We start from the raw sequence: 13,657 nt of genomic DNA, 5'->3' as shown, positions 1-13,657 counted from the left end.
TTTCAGTTAACGTCGTGGCGATTGTGATCCTAAGACGAGGGAAGTGCGGTCTCTCTCGATGCATCATCTGTTACCTGGTGGCCATGTCTGTGGCTGACTTGTTGCTCGTCATCCTTACCATGATATTGACTAGAATGAACTTCTTCTTTTTCACAGTCAGTTTCTTGTCCATCACTCCCGTCTGTTCAATGAAGGTGTCCTTGTGTCAAGCAGCCCTGGACTGTTCTGTCTGGTTCACAGTCGCATTCACCTTTGATCGATATGTGGCCATTTGCTGCCAGAAGCTCAAACCGAGATACTGCACGGAGAAAAATGCAGCTGTGGTATTGGGAGCAGTGAGCGCCGTTGCCTGCTTGCGATCCATTCCTTGGTACTTTGTATTTGTGCCCTGAGTTGTTATTGACGGTGTCCCGTGGTTTTGTGTCACAAGCCGAGATTATTACACATCACTCTTTTGGGCCGTGTACGAGTGGGTTGACAGTTTTCTAACGCCGCTGTTTCCGAACGCACCGATCCTGGTGTTTAACGCTCTGACTGTCAGGAACATTGTCACATCCAATCGCCTCCGCAAAGGACTCCGCTCCAACAGCAAGGGAGAGAACCGCGCTGACCCAGAGGCGGAGAACAGGAGAAAATCCATCGTCTTACTCTTTGCTTTGTCTGCCAAATTTATACTGATGTGGGTTACTAACGTTGTAAACTTCAATTATACAGACAGAAGTCTTAGTAATCCAATCTATATTGCCCAAGAGTGTGGCTACATTTTGAGACTTCTCAGTTCATGTACTAACACGTGTATTTATGCTTTAACCCAGAGTAAATTCAGAGAGGAGTTAAAAAATGGGCTTAGATATCCGTTCACACACATTGTTACATCGTGTAAATAATAATGTAAACCTTACTTTGTAATTTACAATGGTAATATTTGATCGGTTTGTGTGTAATTTCTTCTATTTCCCCGACACTACAAATGCAGCCTGGTCCCGCTCACCACAACGTCTATGCATTCTCTGTAACCCGTCTGTTTCTGAATCCTTTCACGCTCCTTGTCAAGGTTCAATGGTGTGCTCCTTGGACATTTCCCACACAAGACTCGTCTCCACCGTCAACAATAATTAGGTTTGGCTCCTCGGTTTCGCAATATCTCAGTTCATACGTTCATAAGTGATAGGAGCAGAATTGGACCATTCGGCCCATCACATCTATTCCATTCAATCATGGCTGATCTATCGTTTCTTCCCAACCCCATTCTCCTGCCTACTCTGGGGTATCCCTGGGGAGAATTTGGGATGGGGACTGGACATTGTGCCTTCCCCCACAGTGGTATCCATTGTGGGGGGATGATTTTTTTGTCTGTAAGGTAATCCTGTTAGTCTTTGTCCAGGATGGCTGCCGTGAAGAGAGAGTGGACGCTGGCGCGCTTTAGCTGCCGCTGCTCTCTCTTCACAGTGCGTTTTTGATTTTTGTTTTGGACTGAATTCTGTTTTTAATTTGTGTTTCTGTGATGTCTTTATTATTTATGTTATTCTGATTATATGTTTATATTCCTGTTAACCTATGTAAGGTGTCCTTGAGATGTCTGAAAGGCGCCCAATAAATAAAATGTATTATTATTATTATTATTACTCTCTATAACCCGCGACACCACTTATTAATCAGGGTCCTGTCAATTTCAGCCTTTAAAATATCCAAGTCACCCAGCATCCTCATAGCATCCTCTTCACTGTTCACACTGCCACTCAGCTTTGTGTCATCCGCAAATTTGCGAATGCTACTTTTAACTCCTTCATCTAAATCATTAATGTATATTATAAACTAGACTAAGTGGGACCCGTTGGGTCCCAGCATCACACGGGAGGGCTGGACATCCAACACAATATTCCGCCTCTCCACCAATTCCAATATTGTTGGCCAGTGGGGATGGGGGCTTTCTGTTGCGCTAGTATGATTGTTGTGGGCCGAAGGTACTGGTTTCCAGAGGGCCAGTATGGAGTTTGTGGGCCAAATGGATTTTTGGGCTGACAGCACAGTCACTGAGGGCTGGCAGCTCAGTCACTGAGGCCTGGCAGTACAATCACTCGGACTTGGCAGGCTGGCGGCTGAGAAACTGCCAGAAATTCTGCCCCAAAAGGTGACAGAATGTAAGAGAGAAGGGGAAAGAGGGTGGACTGAATGGATTATTGGGCTGGCAGTTCAGTCGCTTACAGCTGGTGGGCTGGCAGTTCACTAACTCATGGCTGGTGAGCTGGCAGTGCAGTCACTCATGCCTGGTACGCTGGCAGTTCACTCTGTCACCCCGCCTACCTTGAACCTCCCCACCCACTCTGCTCCTTGCCATTCCCCTCACACCCACACATTCAGTGCATCTCCAAACAACCCCCCCCCCAATGCACTCTTAGTTGCTCTCCCACAGAGCAGCCATTCCTGCCTATTAGGTTAAATTGTGATGAAGAACACACAGCATTAAAAGTGCAAAAAGGTTTTATTAAAGTTTCAAATGTGAATGACTCTTAAAATATAAGAACAATTTCAATTTTAAAGATGAGATTTATTACGTTTTTACTTGTTGTGTCTCGTTGCGTCTTGTTGTGTTCTGCTGCTCACTGCCTCTTGATGACTATTTTCTGTTGATAAAAAGAGACAATTTTAATGTAGAGAAAGTCAGCGGTCAAATTTTAAGAAAGAAAATCTGAGAATATCTCAGAAGTCGTCATTCAACGAAGCACGCTATTAATGACAACATTCTTGGGTGATGTTCCAGCCTTCAGGAAACCTTTGACATTTCCCTTCATACTTCTGTTGAGCTAGTATGTTGGGCCAAAGGTACTGGTTTCCAGAGGGCTAGTATGGAGTTTGTGGGCGGAATGGATTTTTGGGCTGGTAACTCAGTCACTGAGGGCTGGCAGCTCAGTCACTGAGGCCTGTATTGGCAGGGGGGGGGGCACCAAAATGCTTGGTGTTGCTGAAGACATCTGGAAGAGTTCTGTCCACAACTTCAAAGTACTCTCTCCTAATCATTGGACATTCATCCCAAAGAATGATTTTCACTTGCCTCGTGAAATGTGCCGTCTTAGAGTTCTTCTCGATGTTGCACAATGTATCCTCGGCCACTTGGATGGGTATCTTGAATCGAGAATGTGTAGTTCTTCCACCAGGCAGAAATGTGGCTGCTATCCTAGAGGATCCTACAGCAATAGCCACATCACCTTGACCACTAACATTTCCTGACTGATGTTGAAAAAGCAGCCTAAAGACAATTTCAGTTGTTAATGAACACTGAAGATTTTGTGCAAAACATTTTTTTGAGGTAGGGGCTGTCAGGGTGGGGTGGGGGGTGGTAAACATTGCGTAGCCAAGGGAGGGGCACAGCTTCAGGTGGGGGTTCTCGTGAGCTGATGAGAAATGGGGAGGGGGCTCATGCAGGCTATGAGGGCGGCTTCAGCAGGAGGTGCATCCTATAGCCAGGCGGAAATGGGGCATGTCAGTGGAGGAGAGGGGGCAGTGAACGATTTACTCATGACCTGTGGACTCACTTATTGCCTTGGGATTGCCTCATGCCCTTTAGACTGACTGACTCTCACGACGTGGACTGACTGATGCCCGACTTCTGTAGTCACGTCCGACTTTTGTAAACTGAAAACGGTAACATCTACATTGAGGAACAGCTTCTTCCTGACAGCCATCACGCTATTAAACTTAACAAATAAGCTCTGAACTACGAAATACTATTATTTCACACACACATATATATTCACACGCACTCACACAAATATGCAAACACACACACACACACATATTCACACAAACACACACATATTCACATGCACACACATATTCACACACAAACACAGACTCAATCACGCACACACAAACTCAATGACACACACATTCACACAAAGACACACACAAAGACACACACACACACACACACACACACACACACACACACACACACACACACACACACACACACACACACACACACACTCACACTCACACTCACACTCACACTCACTCACACACACGCACACACACACAGATTCAATCACACACACATACACAGATTCATCCCCCACCGCAAGACATTGCCATATGGGTGGTAAATGTCGTGCAGCCAAGGGCAGCTTCAGGCGGGGGTTTTCGTGAACTGATAAGAAGGGGGTGGGGTGTCCTCATGCAGGGGATGTGGACGACTTCAGTAGGGGGTGCATCCTATAGCCAAGCGGAGGGCAGCGTCTTGAGGTGGGGGATGTCAGTGGAGGAGGGGGGCAGTGAGCGATTTACTCATGACCTGTGGACTTACTCACTGCCTTGGGATTAACTCATGGCCTTTGGACTGACTCTCACAGCTTGTGGACTGACTGATGCCCGACTTCTGGAGTCACGTCCAACTTTTGTAAACTGAAAACTGTAACATCTACATTGAGGAACAGCTTCTTCCTGACAGCCATCACGCTATTAAACATAACAAATAAGCTCTGAACTACGAAATACTATATTATTTCACACACACACACACATATATATATATATATTCACATGCACTCACACACATATGCACACACATCCACACTCATATTCACACACATATAATCATGCACACACACACATATACACACGCGCACATATTCACACACACACACATACATACGTATATATATTCACATGCACTCACACACATATACACACACACACATTCACACACACATATTTACTGACACACATATTCACACACACACATACATATACAGACACGCACATATTCACACACAAACATATTCACTCACACACATATTCAGCAACACACATGTACACACACACACACATATTCACACACACACACACACACATAGGGAGGTTTCACGGCCGTCGGGTCACGCTACACCGGGCCGTTTGCTCACTGCATTTCATCAACACTAAAGCATTATTTGTGTTTTTTCTTGATTCCTTTGGCAACTAAAAAGATTCAGAAGTAATAAATCTGGCTGTATTTTTATTTATTCTTTTCAATGGTTCTCAAGTAGGTTTTTACGTACAAAATGAAAACGCATCTGAAGAAAAATTTACAGCCAGATTTATCACTTCTGAGAATTCTTAGATACCAAAGGAATCAAGAAAAAACACGAATAATGCCTTACTGATGAAATGCAGTGAGCAAACGCGATAATTCCGATATTTTCAGTTACGATATCTGCACAGCCAATGTTTACCAAGCACTTTAGCTGCTGTTGTCCCTTCAATTCTCGCTTCTCTTTACCTAATTTCGTTTCACGTTTGGAATTTTAATGTTGGGTACATGTCTCTCACACTTACCCCAACTTCCACAATTTTATTCAGAGCACAAATTCAACATTTTGGCGGTTTTTAACAGATAGGAAATTACGCGTTTCTTGCATTAATAACATATACTGGAAGTGACGGATGTCTTCCAGATGGATTGAGCGGCTCCGTGCGTCAAGTCCTATGACCGTGTGACCTTACGTGCAACCCCCTATTCACACACACATATTCGCGCACACACACACACACACATATTCGCTCACACACACACACACATATTCGCTCACACACACACACACACACACACACACACACACACACACACACACACACACACACACACATATATATATTCACACACATATATATATATATTCACACACACACATATATATATTCACACATATATTCACACACACACATATATTCACGCACACATATATTCACACACATATATATATATATTCACACACATATATATATATATTCACACACATATATATTCACACACATATATATATTCACACACACATATATATTCACACACACACACACACACACATATATATATATTCACACATACATATATATATTCACACACATATATATATATTCACACACGCACATTCACACACACAACAATACATTACACTGTGCAAAACGAATATTCAAATCCTGCTGTAGAGTCTTTTGCTGAAACAAAATGCTGCTTTTAAATAACGTCCAACACACACAGACTTACCATAGAGAAAGCAGCCGAATATTTGAACGAATCTTGAAATCCTGTTGTAGTCTGTGGCTGAAAGACAATGCAGCTTTTACTGAAACACAATGCAGCTTTTACTGAAACACAATGCAGCTTTTGCTGAAACAAACACACAAACATTTACCAGTTCTGTAGAATTATTCAACACCTCGTGCACTCCGTCTTCAGCAGGCAGCGCCATCTTACCTCCGACCGGAAATGACGTCATCGCCGCCGGGTTCCCGAACACCGTAAATGACGTCATCGGCGCCATCTTGCAACCGCCAAAATCACAAAATGAGCGCCAATTTTAAATTTAAACACAGTTCTGGTCCAAATAAAAAGCTTTATTCCGCCTGAAAACGTTGCAACAAATGCATTTCAATTTACATGAACATTTCAAAGACAATACAGACATCATGCTTTAGTCACCTGAAAACGGGTGCAACCATTTTAAAACCCAAGAGAAGCAAATTTGGAAACGCTTTATAACAATAACAAATGCTTTTTATTTTCAATACACATTTCAAACACAATATAGATAGACAAATATACAAATGCATTTCATGTTCAATACACATTTCAAAGACAATATAGATAGACAAATATACAAATGCATTTCATGTTCAATACACATTTCAAAGACAATATAGATAGACAAATATACAAATGAAATTCATGTTCAATACACATTTCAAAGAGAATATAGATAGACAAATATACAAATGCATTTCATGTTCAATACACATTTCAAAGACAATATAGATAGACAGATTTGCAAATGCATTTCATGTTCAATACACATTTCAAAGACAATCTAGATAGACACATTTACAAACTCTTTCCAACAAAATGCCAAGAAAATTCAGACCATGGTGAATGGTGAACAACGTGCATATCAATTGGCAGAAAAAGCATATGCAGGGGACTCACCTTGGAGTAGAGCCGCAGCTCAGAGAGCCGTGACCCTTTCACTTCGTGGTCCGGAAGAAAGTGATTGAAGCAGGACACTTCCGGGTTTTATAGTCCCTCCCTCCCGCTGCTGCCAGCGGGGGCAGCAGAGAGAATGGGGAATGTTGTAAAAACATTAATATCTCGGTCATATTTCATCGACGGGAAAAATCTTCGGCACACATGCGGCAGAGGGGGGCTCTGAGCGAGGTGGCCAAAAATGACGGCCTTAGGTGGCGGCGTTCTCTCGGAAGTCGCAGCACAGATCGCCAAAAGCGGTCAAGAACAGAGTTTTAGTAATATATATATAGCTGTGGTCCCAGCACTGAGCCTTGCAGTCACTGCCTGCCATTCTGAAAGGGACCCGTTAATCCCTACTATTTATTTCCTGTCTGCCAACCAATTTTCTATCCATGTCAATACCCCACCCCCAATACCATGTGCTCTAATTTTGCCCACTAATCTCCTGTGTGGGACCTTATCAAAGGTTTTCTGAAAGTCCAGGCACACTACATTCACATGCCCTCTCTTCTCCGTTAGACTTGTTATATCCTCAAAAAATTCCAGAAGATTTGTCAAGTATGATTTCCCCTTCGTAAATCCATGCTTACTTGGACCGATCCTGTTACTGCTATACAAATGCGCTGCTATTAAATGTTTAATAATTGAATTTAGCATCTTCCCCACCACTGATGTCAGGCTAATTGGTCTATAATTCCCTGCTTTCTCTCTCACTCCTTTCTTAAAACGTGGGATAACATTAGCTACCCTCCAATCCACAGGAACTTATCCAGAATCGATAGAACATTGGAAATAATCACCTTGCATCCACGATTTCTAGAGCCACTTCCATAAGTACCCTGGGATGCAGACCATCAGGCCCTGGGGATTTCTCAGCCTTCAGTCCCATCAGTCTACCCAACACCATTTCCTGCCAAATGTAAATTTCCTTCAGTTCCTCCGTCACCCTAGGTTCTCTGTCCCCTAGTGCATTTGGGAGATTGTTTGTGTCTTCCTTTGTGAAGACAGAACCAAAGTACCTGTTCAACTCGTCTGCCATTTCCTTGTTCCCCATAATAAATTCACCTGTTTCTGTCTTCAAGGGACCCACGTTTGTCTTAACTATTTTTTTCCTCTTCACATACCTAAATAAGCTTTACTATCCTTTATACTCTTGGCTAGCTTACCTTCGTACTTCATCTTTTCTCCCCGTATAGTCACCTTTCGTTTATCTTTAAAAGTCCCCCAATCTTCTGGCTTCCCGCTCATCTTTGCTATGTTATACGTCTTTTCTTTTCTTTTTAGACAATCTTTGACTTCCCTTATCAGCCACGGTCACCTCTTACTCCCTTTAGAATCTTTCTTCCTCTTTGGAATAAACTGGTCCTACACTTCTGGATTGTTCCCAGAAATATCTACGTTTGCTGTCCCACCGTCATCCCTGCTAGGGTCCCCTTCCAATCAACTTTGACCACCTCCTCTTTCATGCCTTCATAGTTACATTTGTTCAACTGCAATACTGACACTTCCGATTTTACCTTCTCCATCTCAAACTTCAGATACAAACATCATATTATGGTCACTGCCGCCTAATGGTTCCTTTACCTTGAGTTCCCTTATCAAATCCGATTCATTACACAACACCAAATCCAGAATTACCTTCTCCCTGGCAGGCTCTACTACAAGCTGCTCCAAAAATCCATCTCGGAGGAGCTCTAGAAACTAATTTGCTTGGGGTCCCGACCAACCTGATTTTCCCAGTCTAGCTGCATGTTGAAATCTCCCATAATCACCGTTGTGTTACCTTTGTTACATGCCAATTTTAACTCCTGATGTAACTTGCACCCTATATCCAGGCTACTGTTTGGGGGCCTGTAGATAACGTCCATTAGAGACTTTTTACCCTTACAATTTCTTAGTTCTATCCACAATGATTCTAGATATTCTGATTCTGTGCCACCCCTCGCAAGGTACTGAACAACAGAGGCACCACACCCCCTCTGTCCACCTGTCCGTCTTTTCGATAGGACGTGTAGCCCTGAATATTCAGTTCCCAGCTCTGAACCTCATGCAGCCACTTCTACGTAATTCCCACATCATCATACTTACCAATTTGTAACTGAGCGTCAAGCTCATCTATTTTACTTCGTATTCTCACGCATTCATATATAACATTTTTAATTCGGGATTCACCTGCCCTCACACCGGTTCATATTTCACCCGTCCTTACTCTCTTATCCGTTCGTGAACTTTCTGTCCCATTAATTCGGGTGTCTTTCATAACTGTACCTGTTCTCTCTTCCCCTTTAACTCCTTCATTATACTTCCAATTCGTCAACCAACCACCACCCCCCCACCCCCTTATTTACTTTAACCTCGCACGTGTAGCACTAGCAAACCTGCCGGCCAGAATGTTGGCCCCCCTCCAGTTAAGGTGCACCTCGACCCCAATAGAGATCCCAGTGATCTATAAATCCAAATACATGCTCCCTGCACCAGTTCCTCAGCCACACATTCAGACCCGCTGTCTCCCTGTTCCTGCCTTCACCAGCACTAGGTGCTGGAAGTAATCCAAAGAAAACCACCCTGGAAGTACTGCTTTTCAGTCTTCTTCCAAACTCTCTGAACTCATGTTGCAGAGCCTCCTTCCCGACGTCGTTTGTACCCACATGCACGACCACTTCCGGCTGCGCACCTTCCCTCTCGAGGATGTTCTGAAGTCAGTCCGAGACATCTCGGGCCCTGGCACCAGAGAGGCAGCAGACCATCCTCGAGTCTCGCCTGCCGCCACAGAATATACTGTCCGCACCTCGGACAATAGAATCACCCACCACTATGGCCCTGCCCGACGTTGGTCTCGCCGGTCGAGTCTCATCGCGAGGAACAACCTGTCCCCCACTCGGACTTGAAGCGTCGTCTGCCCCGACAGCCACCAAGCGGGCGGACTTGTTTGCAAGAGGAACTCTCACCGAGGTCTCCTGCACCCGCTTCATCCTCTTTCTTCCGTCCCTACGTCGCATATCCTACACTCTTGGAGTGACGATCTGACTGTAGGGCATGTCCAGGAAGCTTTTGGCTTCCTGGATGGACTGCGGGTCATCCAGCTGCTGCTCCTGTTCCATAACTCGGTCATTGAGGAACTCCACTTGGACACAGTTACCGCAGGTGTTGTCAAGTCAAGTCAAGTCAATTTTATTTCTATAGCACATTTGAAAACAACTCTCGTTGACCAAAGTGCTTTACATTAGTGCAGGTACCAACGTGCTAAAAAAACTGTGGTACATAGATCAACAATACATTCATAAATACAAAATTTTGAGATTTAAAAAACCAAGACTGTAATTTATCCCATCAGATAAAGCAAAAAATTGTTTAATTTGACACCTAATTCACTTTAATATCTTCAGTATTAAAAAAAGTTATGTCTATTTTCATACTCGGAAATTCCCTACTACTTTTCCATTGACTTAACACAAAAGCTATGATCGTGAACAATCAAAAGCCCATAACTTTCTTAAATATTAAGAGAACTGAAAGAAATGTTCAGTTATTATAGATTGAAGCATTGTGAAACAAATATGAAACAATCTTACTTAGATGACTTGAAATTAAAGCATATAATTAGTTAGTTAACTAATTGTAGCTAATTACAAAATTCAATTACTAGATCTAAACATCTATCAATTTCTTAAGTATAGATTAACATTTTTAAATAGCCTAAGTGTCCAAATAACATACACACAAGAATTCGCAATATAACATGCTTTTTAAATCTCTATATCATGGATTTATAGGCCAAAAGGAAGGAATTTACAGGTAATGTTTAATACCTGTAAATTAATGGCCATTTAAATCATCTTGCGAGTGGGTTTTTCTGTAACGCGATCATTTGGAACGTTGCGGTTTGCGGTGAATTTAAAACCGTATCGACAGCAAAAATACTGCCGGCTCGTAGGTGGGGGGGGGGGGGGGGAGATCACCGTATCGCAACTTAAAATGTGAATTAAAGGCATCTTCAGGAGCACTTTTATGCATAAAATAAACGGCTTTCGTTTACCTGTCCCGTACCTGAAATCCGTCCCCGTTGTCGGCGTTTACGGCTTTTGAAGCTGATTTTAAAATTATTCCAGCACTGAACTTGTCGGGCGATTTAAAACCAAAATACACAGAACGCCCGTCGGAACGATTCTTCAGCAAAAGCTTGCACTCCAACGAAATATAATCCAGGACAAGGTAGGGGGGGAAAGAGTTTTAACCCCCCACCCCCCCCCCCCTCCCCCACCTCCTCAAAGGCGCACACGGCCAGTGGCAGAATTGCAGCGCCGCTGAAGGTAAGTATTGTAACAAACCTACATACAGCGCTCCCTCAGAGGACCTCAAGAAAAGCTCTTGCGTGTGAGTGACTCCAGCGGTGCCCCTGACTCCAGCATCCTGCAACAAGCGTCCCTGCCATTAACCTTAAATATTTAAATTAAACGCACAACACAATAATTGTTGCCTCTTGCCTCAACCTCCTCGCCAAAGACTCGCACTTTACTCACCAAGGCACTTCACCTCAACAACGCCGCTCGCCCTCGAGCAAGCCCTACTTTTATTTGCTGTTCAATTAACCAATTTTACTAATTGTCTAATTTACAAATTTGGTTCTCTGTTTTTAAATAACTCGCTCTTGAAAAACTCACGAAGGCTTTAACATCTGCAGCCAATCCCCGTACTCGTTCCGTCACCTGCCGCTCCTCTGCCGACCTTGAAGGAAGCTGGCCCCGACCGGTTTTTAAATGACAATATGTGAGCTAAAACATGTGCAACTGACATAACTGTCAGTATATGAGTGAGGACAAGGCAGACACATTGAAAGCTGTATTCAGCCAGAAATACTGCGAGGGTGATCTGTCTCCGCTCTCTCCTGAGATATTTGCCATCACTGAAGCCGGGCTAAAGCTAATTTGGATTCACTCGAAACAGCTGAGGCCAGTGTGTATTGCGAAGGTCCAAATCTAGGCGACAAGCCCAGGAGCAAAGCCAGAGAGTCATGAAATGATGACCGAGCCCTCGACCCAACCCTTCCATATCTATCAATTTGCCTGCACGGACTAGCCAGTTTTGCCTACGTGCCGTCGATATCCCTCTATTCTATTAATATCTATTCACCCGTAACACTGGAGACCTGCACTGTATAATAGACTCTGTCTATAGCCAAGCTGCTTCCGAAAAGTGACAACACTCTCTGATCGAGTGTCATATTGCTCATCCACCTACTTAGCACAAGGGAGCAGTACAAATCCAAGATGGGTACAGGACTGCACAATCAGTCGTTATTTAATCGCCAGCAAGATGATAGACGGCAGAATCTTACGATGATTGCAGCATAGAAGCGACCGTTCATCCCATCGTGTTAGTGCTGCCTGACAGATCAACTCATCAGTTCCACCCTGTCCCTGCTCACTTCTCTTAAAATGTTACCCCTTCAATATATTTACCCAATTGAAGGCCACAGCGGGACCTAAACCCACCGCATATACAGTCAGTGCGTTCCAGAGTCAAGCGATGGGAACCGTCTGCACTGTCTACTTTGTCCATCAATCCCCCCCCCCCCCCCACCAGAGAAACAGGTATTTCAGACCGAGTCAGCCACGGCAACAAGTTGCTCATCGGAGGCTACTCTCGTTTACCACGTTTGGCTCATATCCTCGGAAGCCTTTCCCAGTCATTAACCTGTCCAAATATCTGCTAAATGTTGTCATTGTATCTGCCTCTCCAGTTCACTCTGACAAACAATAACATAAATGTAATACGTCTTTTTTGTACACTCGCTATGGTGTGTCAACGGCTTTGGAGACCATGACCTTGGGTATTTGTAAAGCGGAGGTTGACTGGTTCTTGATAAGTTTAAAGGTGTCAAATGTTTTGGGTTGATGGCAGGAGAATGACACTGAGAGGGGAAGATTGAAAGGCCACGATGGAATGGCGGAGTAGATTCGATGGGCCGCATCGCCTATTTTCTGCTCCTTTGGCGTGTGAACATGAACTTTCTTTCCAATAACCTGGTAATGATCAGCCAAGAGAAACACAACGGGTTAGGCAGCATTTGTTGAGGGAAACAGATAATCACCATTTGAGGTTCCCACAGCTCATCTTGCATCATCAAGACCCGATGGGTCGTGATCCAAAGCGTCGAGTATCCATTTCCTGCCACGGGTTCTGACCCAACCGGCACATCCAAAATCTCGGGTTGTTTTAGAAATATAGACACTTGGAAACTATGTGCAGGAGGAGGCCATTCGGCCCTTCGTGCCAGCGTCACGAATACCTGAGCTGCCTGAGTCCCACACTGAAAAGCGGCGAGATTGGTTGCGGCTGCGGCAGGGAATCATGAACCAAGATCGGGAACAAACGTAATTGACCTCATCGGCACCAGTCTTCCGGCGACAGGTGTACTAATCCATGACCATTGTTGAGGAAGTGACTACTGCACACACTGAGGCAACCTTCCGCCACGCTACAGGGTAGAATCAGGCCATTCAGCTGCACGCCGCCACGCCGAGCAATAGGGCCTCCTTTACACTAATCCCATGATTCAGCACTCGGTGCTTGGACATTCTCCTTTTCCCATCGCATAGACATCCCACTCCCTATTGGAAGACGGTGTTCTTGGTTTAAACCACTGCCGTGAAACATTCA

This window comes from Amblyraja radiata, chromosome 5, assembly GCF_010909765.2.
Source record: "Amblyraja radiata isolate CabotCenter1 chromosome 5, sAmbRad1.1.pri, whole genome shotgun sequence".
Taxonomy (NCBI): domain Eukaryota; kingdom Metazoa; phylum Chordata; class Chondrichthyes; order Rajiformes; family Rajidae; genus Amblyraja; species Amblyraja radiata.
Note: the sequence above shows the minus strand (reverse complement) of the source record.